General features: G+C 34.2%; 1 protein-coding gene across 1 annotated transcript in view; it reads right to left on the bottom strand.

The window, feature by feature from the left end:
* The window catches only part of LOC133522462 (ecdysone oxidase-like), a 63,785-nt gene extending 52,283 nt beyond the window's left edge, over positions 1 to 11,502 (bottom strand). The window contains exon 1 of the mRNA XM_061857824.1: positions 11,024 to 11,502. The gene's annotated coding sequence lies outside the window, so the exon portion shown is untranslated. The remainder of the gene's footprint in view (positions 1 to 11,023) is intronic.
* Between the last annotated feature and the right edge of the window lie 1,294 nt (positions 11,503 to 12,796).

Raw genomic sequence — 12,796 nt, 5'->3', positions numbered from 1 at the left:
TTACAAATTATTTACGAAAAACGAAAGAAAAGGAACCTTAGAATTGATTTTAATTGACTTTCCCCCTTTAATATCTTTTTAAATATTGATAGTTTCAAAAAGTTTACTGAATCTTTTTTGTGAAAAAAATGTGTAAATTATTTACGTTTAACAAGGTTTTTGCTATTTACGGGTTATTCACGAAAATATAGTAAAATGGACCATAAATTTTAATTAACTTTCCCGCTTTAATATTTTTTAAATGTTGATCCTAGCGAAAAAGTGCACTGAATCTTTCGATTAGGCAATTTTATATATATTATTTACGTTAAAGAACATTTTTTGCTATAGGCCACCGTTTACGAGATATTTGAGAAAAACTGAAAAAGGGGGTAATATATAATATAATAACCGTCTTTAGCGTGATATTATTCTAATCAATGTTATATAAAACTGCGTAAGTATATATTATTCGGTACAAATAAAACGCAAAAATCACTAAATGTAGTGTAAAGACTCACACATCAGTGACAACGACAACTCCCTTCTTAAGTGTGGACTGCGGGTCACGCGGTCGGGTCGTACTAGTAGCACAAGGACACTAATCTGCACTTAACTGCTAAAAGAAGACGGTACATTATTGCGTAACCGCGGGATGGATTTATCTTCGCTTCAAAAATTTCGGTGTTCTGGATGATATTTCTTTTGGATATTTTCAATTTAAGTGTATACGTGACTACTCAGTATATATTTAAAAAGAATACAGGCTGAGATATTTTCCACTCTCAGTTTTTAATAGTTGTAAAATACATAAATTTGGGCATGTATTTTTTTTTGGATATTCTTACCCACTACGCCAAATTATATTCTAAGATCATATAAGAAGAAAAAAATGACAGTGCAATTTTCCGATGAAAATGAGCGTCAAAAAAAGGAATTATCATTTTAAAAAAATCACATGTTTGACAAAATTTTTAGATTTTTTTCTAGTATTACATACTTATACAAATAACTTATTTGGTGAAATAATTTTGGACAGAGGAATTACTCGGTTAAAAATATAAACAGATTTATATTTTTACGTATAAATACCTAACTTAGAAGTGTTTTTTTTTTTGGATATTTATATGTTTTTTTCGACTCATACTATACAATAACCAAGCAAAATTTCATCGACTGAGAAATTAATGCATGGGTCTCCATACAACAACTTGCTTCATTTCCTACACTACGCAGTCCACACTTAAGAAGGGAGTTGTCGTTGTCACTGATGTGTGAGTCTTTACACTACATTTAGTGATTTTTGCGTTTTATTTGTACCGAATAATATATACTTACGCAGTTTTATATAACATTGATTAGAATAATATCACGCTAAAGACGGTTATTATATTATATATTACCCCCTTTTTCAGTTTTTCTCAAATATCTCGTAAACGGTGGCCTATAGCAAAAAATGTTCTTTAACGTAAATAATATATATAAAATTGCCTAATCGAAAGATTCAGTGCACTTTTTCGCAAGGATCAACATTTAAAAAATATTAAAGCGGGAAAGTTAATTAAAATTTATGGTCCATTTTACTATATTTTCGTGAATAACCCGTAAATAGCAAAAACCTTGTTAAACGTAAATAATTTACACATTTTTTTTACAAAAAAGATTCAGTAAACTTTTTGAAACTATCAATATTTAAAAAGATATTAAAGGGGGAAAGTCAATTAAAATCAATTCTAAGGTTCCTTTTCTTTCGTTTTTCGTAAATAATTTGTAAAGTATGATCCATAGCAAAAAATCTCTCATACATAAATATTAACCATAATTTTTTTTACAAGAAAGATATATGAAACTTTTCGCTAGGATCAACATTTAAAAAGATACTAAAGCGGGAATATTAATACTAATCAATTTTAAAGTCACTTCTTAGTTTTTCGTAAATAACTCTTAAACGGCAGCTCATAACAAAACAGATTCTTATACATAAATAATTAACATAATATTTCCTACAAAAAACATACAGAACACTTTTCTCCAGGATCAATATTTAAAACAATATTAAAGGGGGAAAGTAAATCACAAATAATTTACAAGTCCCTAATTTTTTTGTTTTTCGTAAATAACTCGTAAACAGTGGCCCAGTGCAAAAATTTCTTTATACAGTAATAATAGAAATGTAATTTTGTACAACAAAAGTTCCGTAAATTTTTTCGCTAGGATCAATATTTAATGAGATATTAAAATTCATTATAATCAGTTTCCAGGTCCTTTTTAGGGTTCCGTACCCAAAGGGTAAAACTCCGCTGTCTGTCCGTCCGTCTGTCACCAGGCTGTATCTCATGAACCGTGATATACAGTTGAAATTTTCACAGAATTCTGATGATGTATTTCTGTTGCCGCTATAACAACAAATACTAAAAAGTACGGAACCCTCGGTGGGCGAGCCCGAATCGCACTTGTTGGTTTTTTTTTAGTCAGAGGGGCAAAGTTACTTACAATGAATCCTCAGGTCTCTTTTTTAGTTTTTCGTAAATAATTTGTAAAGTATTATGACCTATAGCAAAAAATATATATGTGTATATATATATAAACAATTATAATAAAAATTTCTACAAAAGACATGCGGAACATTTTTCCCTAAGATCAATATTTATTAAGGTTTTAAAGCGAGAAACAAATAATGTGCAGAATTGATTAAAATTAACTTTCGCGGTTTAATATCTCAATAATATTGATCCTAAAGAAAAAGAATAGAAATCTTTTTTCTAGAAATTTTTATGTAAAACATAATAGTACATTACGATACAAGTGCGAAAAATAGGAAATTCGAAACGAGTGGCGATAAATTAAAACACGACCGAAGGGAGTGTTTTAAATCGACACGAGTTGCGAATTACCTATTCGCACATGTATCGTACAACGTTTTACAGTACATATGGCCCTTTAAATGTTCGACACAGTAACGTAATATGCTACTTCTCGCACTAGTGCTATAAAGTAGCCCCATATGTACTGTAAATAATGTTTGAACGTGGTTTGCTACGGGCTACCGTTTACGAGTTACTTACGAAAACTAAAAAGGGTTTTTTAAAATTGATTATTATTAACATTCCCGCTTTAGTATCTTTTTAAATATTCATCCTAGCGAAAAGTGTGCTACATATTTCTTATAGAAAATTTTATGTTACTTATTTATGTATGAGATATTTTTTTGCTATGGGACATACTTTAGAAATTATTTACGAAAACTAAAGAAAAGGAACCTTAGAATTGGTTTTATTAACTTTCCCTCTTTAATATCTTTTTAAATATTGATCCTTTCACAAAGGGTACTGAATCTTTTTTGTAGAAAGTTTTGTGTAGATCATTTATATTTTACAGCGTTTTTTGCTAATTGCCACCGTTTACGAAAATATAGAAAAATGGACCATAAAATTGATTTTAATTAACTTTCCCGCTTTAATATATTTTTAAATATTGATCCTAGTGAAAAAGTGGACTGAATTTTTCTTGTACGAAATTTTATTTAGATGATTTGCGTGAAAGAACATTTTTTGATATGGGCCACCGTTTACGAGTTATTTAAGATAAACTAAAAAAGGGCCATTTAAAGCTAGCAGCCGCGTCGATGCAATTGTCTCACGTGCGCTCCAAGCGATATCATTGTCGCTGGTTACGATTAGAATTATAGTTTGGCATGCTATGATAGAAATATTTATATGTATTTCTGTTGCCGCTATAACAACAAATACTAAAAAGTACGGAACTCTCGGTGGGCGAGTCCGCCTCGCACTTGTCCGATTTTTTAGTCAAAGAGGATCAAAGTTACTTACAATGAATCCTCAGGTCTCTTTTTTAGTTTTTCGTAAATAATTTGTAAAGTATGACCTATAGCAAAAAATATATATGTGTATATAAACAATTATAATATTTTTTTTTTAACAAAAGACATGCGGAACACTTTTCCCTAAGATCAATATTTATTATGCTTTTAAAGCGAGAAACACAAATAATGTGCAGAATTGATTAAAATTAACTTTCGCCGTTTAATATCTCAATAATATTGATCCTAAAGAAAAAGTTTAAGAAATCTTTTTAATGTTAAGTATTTATGTTTAACATTCTTATTGCACTGGAGCACCGTTTAAGAGTTATTTACGAACAACTAAAAAAAGTACCTATGAATTGATTTACCCCCTATAATATCTTCTTAAATATTGATCCTAGAGAAAAGTGATCGAATTATTTTTTGTAGGAAATATTATGTGCATTCTTTATGTGTAAGAACGTGTTTTGCTACGGGCTACCGTTTACGAGTTACTTACGAAAACTAAAAAGGGTTTTTAAAATTGATTATTATTAACATTCCCGCTTTAGTATCTTTTTAAATATTCATCCTAGCGAAAAGTGTGCTAGATATTTCTTATAGAAAATTTTATGTTACTTATTTATGTATAAGACTTTTTTTACTATGGGTCATACTTTACAAATTATTTACGAAAACTAAAGAAAATGAACCTTAGAATTGGTTTTATTAACTTTCCCTTTTTAATATCTTTTTAAATATTGATCCTTTCACAAAGTGTACTGAATCTTTTTTGTAGAAGGTTTGTGTAGATTATTTACATTTTACAGCGTTTTTTTGCTAATTGCCACCGTTTACGAAAATATAGAGAATTGGACCAGAAAATTGATTTTAATTAATTTTCCCGCTTTAATATCTTTTTAAATATTGATCCTAGTAAAAAGTGTACTGAATTTTTCTTGTAGGAAATGTTATATAGATGATTTGCGTGATAGATCATTTTTTGATATGGGCCACCGTTCACGAGTTATTTAAGATAAACTAAAAAAGGGACATTTAAACCCTCCCTCCCCCGTACACAATAGCGCCACCCCCATCTATCAGTACTTTCAGTATGTTATGTAAGGTACCTTTATCTACAACTATGCCAAAATTCGCTTATACACGAATTATTTCCCCGTTTTTTTCCTTCGTTTGGTGGCCTAATACGTACGACTCGAATTGAATAAATTGAATTTAAGAATATAAATATTTAAATCAGACACATCGCATAACCTACCTATTTCATTTGTAGGTACGGTAGAGACTATACTTACGGTAGGTACTACACAGACAGGCAGGCATACGGCAGGTCAAAAAAGAAACAAGTAGAAATATTTTTTAAAACAGTAACCTATGCACCTAGGCGATACGCGAATGAATAGAGAAGTAGCAAGCTGCCACCGCCGGGCAGGCGCGGCGCGCGCGCTGGCGGCGGCCGGTACCGCTCCCGCACCCCGCTTGTACACCCCGCTCCCTACACACTGCTCCCGATATGTTAAGTTTTTAATACGCTCGTTATTTTTTTGGATGTTTTTATAGTTGGATGGAAATAAAACTGTGATCTTAATTCAATAAATAAAATGGATAGAGAAATTTTTCACAGCGAGTAAAAAGGCAATTTCTGAAAATAGTATAGTTATATGGATTTTTTTTTAGATTTTCATTTTGTAGCTATAAAACGGCAATAAAATGGCATTCCAGTGAAAAAATTAGACGGAGTAATTTTCCGGTCCAAGACACGTCCAAAAATTATATTTTATTAATATTGGTATTTCTGCTGGGATATTTTTTTTGGATATTTCATATATTGTTGTAATACGTTACATGAATATGTCTGGTGAAGAAAGTTTGAACGGAGCATTTTTCCGTAAAAAGATATTAAAGATTTAATACTTTAGGTATTTACTTAAATCCTATTATTATTATTCTTTGGAAATTAAGACAATACTTTTTATTTATTGATACTTTATCATACTGTAAAGTTTTTTCTGGCAGAGGAGTTACTGCGGGGTCCACTACCTTTATTTCCTACACTATTGTGTTTGAGCAGCGTCTTCAGCAGATTGTAGGCTAAGCCGATGTTTATTTTGTGTTTAGGATTGGCTGAGTTGCTTGCTTGTGCGTTGACGTGAATTATCGATTATAGAATGTCAGATATATATTCCGATTATATGTATTAAACTTTTTTTTATACTACGTCGGAAGCAAACAAGCATACGGCCCACCTGATGGTAAGCAGTATCCGTAGCCTATGTACGCCTGCAACTCCAGAGGAGTTACATGCGCGTTGCTGACCCTAACCCCCTCCCGCCCCTCGTTGAGCTCTGGCAACCTTACTCACCGACAGGAACGCAACACTATGAGTAGGGTCTAGTGTTATTTGGCTGCGGTTTTCTGTAAGGTAGAGGTACTTCCCCAGTTGGGCTCTGCTCTAGACTAAATCACACTTCTTCTAACTTGTTTCACAGAACGCTTAAATAGGTATCTGTTAGCATTGCATAGCATTAGTTGCCTTCTTCGCTCTGGTGGATTATAACCGTGGCAGATTATTCCAACACTTTGTGGCCGCATATCGGAAGCTGCCACGAAAAGCAGACATACAAGTCAACAAATCGTTGAGTACCCCGATTGGTTGATTTCCGCTCATCTCCACATCAGTGGAAAGGCGGCCTTATTCCAAATTTCAAATCGATAGCGTAAGTACCAAGTTCCCGAAATATTTAACAGGGTGACAAACAGAGACACATCATAACACTATCTTTTTGGTACGTATTTCTAAAAAGGAAAGCCAATCGTTCAACGTTTTAAGTATAATACACTATTTGCCATACGTTTCATTTAACCAGCGGGCAAATTCGCGTTCGAATGCAGTTTAATTTCCTCCGGGGTCAGTTAGTACGCGTGTTCACATTACGTTCAAAAGCTTTTGTGCATTCCACCAAATTGTCTATTTGTTCATATTCCCGACAATAATCTAGATTCTAGAATAGCAATGAGGTAAAATACCTATACATAGTGATAGAACAAACCCTATGGTTCGTGTCATCCACAATGACCCGCACATTTGTCAAATCTAATCTTTAATGACATGACATTACGACTATTACGAGTCAAGATAAAGATAGTTTATTATTCAAGGCATATTACAATGCGCTTATGAACGTCAAATAAAGCTACACCGGCTCTAACCCTACACCTCTGACTGAAAAGGTTTAAATCCCCCCTCAAATTTTGGAGGGTATCCCAATATGGGACCGGCAAGAAACCGGCAAGGCACGTGTCTTCGTGAATGATACGGTCTATACATACTCAGTCGTATTTAAGTGAAATAATCACACTTTCTCCGGTTTTTAATTTTTTTGTCAATGGAAATATAAAATACGTTATCATTTTGCGTTTTAAACTTCAATAGTTGTAAGTATATGTTACAAAAAATTGCGAATTTCACAATTTTTGGATTAATATCGTGTTGTTGAACGTTAACAAACATTGTAAAATAATTAATGATTAAACGAACTTACCTGAAGTGAAGTTCTATCATAATTATACGAAGCGCCTCGTCCGAAGAGTGCAGAGTGGTGACACCTATCGGCGTAACTACATGTATATATATATCTTCAGTTACTAATCTCGAGGACGAGGCGCTAAGTATAATATGTTCCAGTTACACGGGTAGCCCATTGTCAGTTATCCGCGTGGCTCGTGTTTTCCTGGGCAAGGTACAGTGGTCTGCAGCGCCGAGTAACCCTCTCTGCATATAAAATACTAAAGCTGACTGTATACTGAAGTGAGAATTAGGAATTTGTTTTTCACAGTTGCGCCCCATGAGGCCAGTGCCAGTGTGCCTTACATAGTTAAGCGCTTATTACTTCAACACGGTCGCCGGGCACCTACAACTAGTACCCGGCGACCGTTTCTTAATTATTTCTATTTGAATTTAAAATCTGATTCCGCTACCAAAAAGTTGTCTGGAAGGGAATGTGATTCCTGTATAATCCCGCTACCAAAGGGTAAAACAGGACCCTATTACTAAGACTCCATCGTCCGCCTGTCTGTCTGTCTGGTACCAGGCTGTATCTCATGAACCGTGCTAGACAGTTAAAATTTTCACAGATGATGTATTTCTGTTGCCACTATTACAACAAATCCTAAAAACAGAATAAAATAAATATTTAAGTGGGGCTTCCATACAACCAAACGTGATTTTTTTACCGTTTTTAAGTAATGGTATGGAACCCTCAGTGCGCGAGTCCGACTAGCACTTGGCCGGTTGGTATTTATTTAAGATATTACACAAAATAGATAAAACAGTAAGAAAATTATCATTTACAATTTCAACAACTGAAAAGGACTTTTATTTATTCAGGTGTTTTAATTAATATTTTATTCTGCTATTAACCTATTTGCTGTGCAAGAAGAACACGACTGATACTAACAAAAATATAATAAAGCTCTATATCTTAAAAAGCGTTTCAACTATCTTTCCTCGGTCCGCTGTGCGGAGAAGCATCTCCTTGCTCCACCACCTTCATCATCAAAATTTTATAGCAACTCTTTTTCTTTTCGTGCTGTTCGGTTGTGGAATGCTTTGCCATTAGACATTAGACGTGCTAAATCCCTTCCCGTTTTCAAAAATCTCTTGAAGACTCATTACCTTTCGCTGCCTTAACTTGCCTTTATTTATGATTGTATAATATATAATGCATGTATATATATATGTATTTATTTTATTAGTATGTAGGTATGTATTATATTGTTTGCGTCTTCATTTTGTTGAATTATATGTATATCGGCACTACCCGTTCAATGTTGTAAGTTCATAGTTTCCTGCTACCCAAAGGTTGTCTGGAAGAGATCGCTTCTTAGCGATAAGACCGCCTGTTGTTACCTAACTTTTACGTGTCTTTTCATTTCCTGTCTATTTTTAACTGTATGGTGCACAATAAAGAATATTTACTTACTTACTAAAGCGACCCTCAAAAAATACTAGGTAACTTGCACAAATGCAGTAACAATGCGCAGCAGGTTAGGTCTTTCTTTGCTGATTCTTTGATTAGCACCTTATTAATACCATGTTTACACCACTGTAAACACCATGTGTTTACACCATGTTCATTTTATTTGTTGGTTAATAATAGTATTTTATGCAACAGTTGTATAAGAAGGGTCAAAAAAGGCGAGTGGCGTGAGTTACATGTGAGCCGGAGCCGAAGGCGTAGGCGAACATTGTAAATGAATACGCCACGAGCACTTTTTGACCTACTTATACAACGTTGCATACAATACTTTTTTTTATACTACGTCGGTGGCAAACAAGCATACGGCCTGCCTGATGGTAAGCAGTCTCCGTAGCCTATGTACACCTGCAACTCCAGAGGAGTTACATGCGCGTTGCCGACCCTAACCCCACCCCCCTCGTTGAGCTCTACGAGTCCTACGAGTCAAAAAAAATAAATCTTAATTTAGGTAAACAAAGCAAAAGTATATAGCCAAGACGCGCGAGCATACCTTGTGACGCGCCCGGCCCGCCCCGGGCCGCGGCCGGCCGGTCGGCGACACCTTCTCGTAACTCATGAGGCCCTGCTACTTGGTACTTGCTAAATTCAATTTTTGGACAGTTTTTTCTCGATATTGGCCACCGTAGCCTACGGAGACTAACAAGCAACGCTAAGCGGTCTTCGTAGTCTATGGGTGTTGCTATATTACGGGTGTCACATGCGTGTTTCTGACTTATGAACCAAATGAATATTTTGTAAGTTGGCAGCAATGTACTTACTTTAAAACTGTATTCGTTTTGATTTTGTTAGGTTGGTAGCCATTAATCGCAGTAACGTTATAGCGATTAAAAGCACAAGTGCTGTTATGAGGAATAGACAATATAGACTTTTCTTGAAACCTTTTATGTATGTTCTTATATTCGTTTTAATGAATGCATAAATGACAGATAACAGTAGAGGAGTAGGAAAAGAGTTTTTTCATCATTAACCGAGGCTTCCGTGTCATATACTCATAACAACAAACACCTAAAGGATCAGTTTCGTACAGGATAAAGCCAAAGGTTAATGGTCGTACAAGGAAGTGGCCCCGAGGGTCGAACCTCGAACCCCACTCAAAGATCCACCGACCTGCGCTAACCCGCTTTTTACTTTTTCCTTATAATTGCAAAGAACATAAGACCGATTCAGATTCGACAACTTAAATATTACGGTTTTGATTTTATGTTGATAGCTTGATGATGGCTCACGCTGATTGGTGAAAGTATGTATGTATGTACCTATATACTTTATTGTATATAGAAATAAAAACACAGTTACAGAGTAAATTAAATTACAACAATGGTGAACTTATCCCTGTATAAGATCTCTTTCAGTTTACCTTTGAGGAAATGAGTCGAACAGAAGTTACGATTAATGAAGGACAAACAAAAACAAAAGTGTACAATCAATAAAATTAATGAAATGCAAGTTTTGAATACACATTGCTACAAATATAATTATATATAGAGAAATATAACAATAAATGAAGAAAGTCGTGCGAGCATGCACGCCATATATGTATCAATACGATCGTCAACGTCGCATCAAAAGCTTAAAACCATAACCAGTTGTTTAATTAGAATCGACCTCCATGTGAGACGTTTTGAATTCATAAGTAGATGCGTAATTTTGGAGATTTTTTCAAGCATTATGCAAAAAAAATGTTTGGGGAATTCATCTCCGCTGCGTGTATCAGGAAAAATCTGATAGCGGCGATGGAGATGCGCGCCACAATCATAAGCACAAACAGTATCTGTGCCCTAAACGAATAATTATATTGTCTCCGTTCTGTTGGGGGTAAAACTATCACAAATATTTGGGTAAATCAACTTTTTGTTGTTATTTTGTCCCGTCAGTCAGGATACGATAATAGTATCAAAGTTTGTTTGAAGAATAACTTTTCTTCTAATGCCCTACACTCTACTAATGCGCTTATTAGATGAGATGATCCATTATGAAAAGGGCTTATAATATGACAGCCATAAAAATGTATGTTTGATTATTTTAAATACCATAAAACCAGGCTTTTCAAAGTAACCCAGGTGACCGACACCGGTAAACCAACTTAGTCAGTAGAAAACGGCGGCAAATTTAATAAATGTTATTAATAATTATTTTTCTATTAATTGATTTGCCAGACTAAAACAACACTTGATCTACTCACAGTACAGTAGGATGTCCGATAAGGTCAGGCACTTCCGCTCCCCGTAGAGGACGCACAGCTTATGTTCGTGGTATAGGTACCTAGTATAAGGTAAGGGACGTTCGCAGCCCGTTCTGACTGTAGGGCTGCCTCTTACCGACAACTAGTCACTCGCTGGACATGTTTCGGAGAGCTTAGGTCTCTATTTTCAAGCATTAAAACCGTGGGACTAGACGTGGACTTGCGTTTCACCCTGACGTCGTTACTTTACCACTGATTCGCACTAAACGCTACGCATCCAGATTTATCATGTGGAATTCACTTCCTGCAAATCTATTCCCAGTCCACTATAACTTGGACCTTTTTAAATCGAGAGTGAATAGACATCTTTTAGGTAAGAATGTTCCATCCTAGACTACATCAGCACTTTCCATCAGGTGAGATTGTGGTCAAATGCTTACCTTTTCGGAATAAATAAAAAAAAAAAATTTAAAGTGCATGTGAGTAGCGTTCACGACGGCTGCGCGCACGGAGACCTCTCCGAAACATGTCGCGCGAGTGATTAAAATAACGTGAACGATTTATTCTGCAAGTAGGCCTCAAGGGCTCTTTTACAAGTAAATACAACATTTATAGTAACATCATATAGTGACATGAGAAATACATAACAACATTTATAAATACAACAGCCAATACCTGGGTAAACATTACATTATAATAATCTTAAAATAAATAATTACTACAATACAATAGAGATGTATAGTCTCTATGAATAAAAACACATTAAATCTGGAGATGTAAAAGGTCCCCAATGTCGAGAGTACTAATACTAATAAAATTTGGAGGTGGAAAGTCTCTCCAAGTGTCAAAATATTTATACTGTAATATATCTTAAATACCATTAACTGACAATATCAAACGTCCTTCCATCCTTATAAAGTAAAATAAAATAAAATAAAATATTTTTATTTCAGAACCATAAAAATTCCATAAAACATTGTTAGTACCATCGTTATAGCTAGGGGTTAGTAAGTACATTAAAATCAAATCAAATCCAAATATAATAAGAATAATAAATAATTAATAATATTGACATAATAACAATGAAATCATGATTCATAGTAAAATAAAAATTAGTTAAAATAATGAATACAAAAATAATTAATAAATTAGCATGTCAAATTCAAAATAAAATAGACTAGAATAATAATTACGATTACATATTCCCATAAATAATGATTTCATTTCTTATGCCTGCTGCTCTCGCGTCCCATGACCCGGGCTAAGACAGCAATCGTTTGGCGTCTCCCTTAACTCAAAATATCTAAAACACCTTGTTGGTTGACAACTTAGATATATAAGAGAGTGGAAAATTTGTATAGGATGGCTTTATTTATTCATTTTATTTTTAGTGCTCCGTAGAAAACTTTATTCACAAGGCACTTATGGGATCACTTTGGTCATGCAAATCGCGATCGTGAAGAAAAAGTTAAGTAAGTTTTGTCTAAGAGGCTTTTTGACGTAGATACTTTGAATTTGGAACAGTTATAGCAACTGTGAATAAGTCAAAACGGCATATTTCTTATTTCAGGGGATTAATATTATATTACGGGAATTTAGGCCTTACTTGCCCCTCGGTAAGCAGATTTTTTTGTACTCGTCTACAATATAACGATGATACGAATTGACCAAATAGCGGTAAGAATTTTTCTCAGTAGGTTATTTAATTATTCGTGAAGAAAATACGTCTGTAATTTGTATAGTTTTAATATTTTTTCTATAAAATGTGCAAGC

Source organism: Cydia pomonella, chromosome 10 (assembly GCF_033807575.1).
Source record: "Cydia pomonella isolate Wapato2018A chromosome 10, ilCydPomo1, whole genome shotgun sequence".
Taxonomy (NCBI): Eukaryota; Metazoa; Arthropoda; class Insecta; order Lepidoptera; family Tortricidae; genus Cydia; species Cydia pomonella.
Note: the sequence above shows the minus strand (reverse complement) of the source record. Positions and strands in the feature narration are given on the sequence as shown.